This window comes from Manacus vitellinus, unplaced genomic scaffold (genome assembly GCF_001715985.3).
Source record: "Manacus vitellinus isolate BGI_N305 unplaced genomic scaffold, ASM171598v3 scaffold_91_pilon, whole genome shotgun sequence".
Classification (NCBI taxonomy): Eukaryota; Metazoa; Chordata; class Aves; order Passeriformes; family Pipridae; genus Manacus; species Manacus vitellinus.
The window spans coordinates 739,221-741,477 of NW_021940873.1; positions in this window are offsets into that span (position 1 = coordinate 739,221).

Sequence of the window (2,257 nt, forward strand, 5' to 3'; positions counted from 1 at the left end):
GCGGAGGGCACCGCCGGACACCCGCGCGGGGCTCCCACGCGCTGCAGCCCAAAGACACGAGAGGAAAAAAGTTCTTTTGAGTCACTTAACAGAATTTACACTCGGACTATGTGCCGTACGCAAAGCTCAGGAATAGTGTTCCTGCTTGGTGTTCTGAGGATGTTTACATAAACCCTCTCCTTTGTGCCTGGGAACTTTGCAAATGAATTAGTGACCAATTATTGCCCCGAACGCATTCCCACGTTCATGGCCTGGCAAGTAAGACACACCAGCAGTGTCCAGCATCAGTCGTCATCCTTTTGTTCAAGTCACGCCGTTTATGTTTAAAAGTCTTTCCTTCCCAGTCCATCAGTTACAAGAAGGACCCGCCGAGCCCCGGGCTCAGGAATAAAATGTGGGGCTGATCGTGGAGATGCTTTGGACTGACCTTTCCTCAAGCTGTAGATCTAATATTATAGCACTACAGTTAAGTTTCTTTTATTAGACTATGAGTAACAACGTATGTCTTTTCCTCGTGTTAAGTGCAGCTCATTTAAGATGGACTTTATGTGAGTTTATTTGGGGTTTGTGCGCTGTATTTGCGTGTCTGTCTGGTGTGTTTATAATGAGCTGTATTTTCCACAGGGCTACACCCACTGTGCATCAGCACGGAGGTGTGAAAAGGGGACCTCTCAGACCTATCTCTGCATATTACTCTATAATGTCTGACAAACTTATGCCAGGTCTTGTTCTGGCATTTGTTTCACAGCACTGTAAAAAGTATCAGCATCACCAACAAGCTTTGAACCTGTAATATTTTTTTCCATTCATTACTTTTTTTGTCTTTACTGTCATGGTTCAGCATTATTTTCGTGGCCTTGGGTTGCCTCAGATACATTACAATCCTGTTCACAAGTAGTTGCACTTTTAGTTTTCGTGGCTAGAGATACAGGAAAGAAAAGTAATGTGTGTAGCTAAGCAAGTGCTCAGAGCTTCTAAATCATGACTGTGTCTGCACTGCATTAAAAAAAACCAATCAAACAACAGATCAATGTCAGGCTACAGAGACAAAATCACGTATCCTCAATTTTTTCAGCAAATCTTTTTTTAAAGTACTAGAACCTGGTCTCTCTATGAGTCAGGAATTTCAGACCAACAAACCAATTGTAATACAACTTTTCTAACTTTTCTTGTGTTTCGCTAGTTGTACTTCTTGAACTGTCCATGAGGCCAGGAAACTCCAAACTTAACTTTGGTGGAACCTGTAGACTTTCTGTCAGCAAAAGTTTTGTGACTGATAGAGATGGTAAATTGCCCTGAACAAATCAAAACTGTTTATTTAGAAGAACTTCGAATCATACACTGGACTCTCCCTTACTTGAAATGGAAAGAGGGTGCAACTGTGAGTGAAAATGCTTTACTCCAGAAGAGTTACTGCTGGTGGCACATCAATTAATCACCCTCCCAAAGGGAACTGCCTCAAATACAGCTCCAGTTCTTATAATACAGGATATTTTTAGCTGTGTTTTGTTATAATGGAGGATATTCTCCTCCAGCAGATAGTAAGAGAGTCTTCTAACAGTGTTTAGTTTGTGTACTTGCCCCAAGAATTAATTTGGCTTGTTGTATCTTAGTATAGCTTGCAATTCTTGTTTTTCAGGTTCCTCTGATATTTAGGCATAGTCTTGCAGTTAGAGAACAAAAGTGAGAAGCATGACATCTATTCCTGACTCAGTTACTTCCTAGAGAAAACAAAGGAGACAGAGAACAAGGTAGAAGTACAAAGTCTTTTCATTTCTTGTGTTCAAGGAAAATACAATTTGATGTCAGTTCCAGTCTCTGCCCCAAAAATCCCAAGCCTTAAGAGCAATTTATGGATATCAGTGCTCAGAGGAGCTCAAGTGCAGTAATGGCTGAAGGTAATCTGTTCTTTCAGCAATATATCTTTCCTAATGCAGACAGTTCTTAGAAGTGTTGGATGAAGAGCCAAATGGTTTTAAGACCAAATAAAACAACAAATCAGATTTTGTGACCCATGCTGTTGCATTGTTTTCCTCTGAGTGGTTGGGCCTGTGGGTAGAGAATTGTTTCAGTTGCTGGGCAATTGTCATTGCCTCAGCCACGTATTTCCATTGTTAAAGCAAACCTTACTTCATTTTGTATGTGGGATTTTTCAAAACCAAGGAGACCTAAAATAATCATTATGGGTTGCAAGTATTCAAAAGAGAAACTGCTTTTACAGCATTGTTGGGTTTAAAGCAATCTGTCAGCAGCAGTG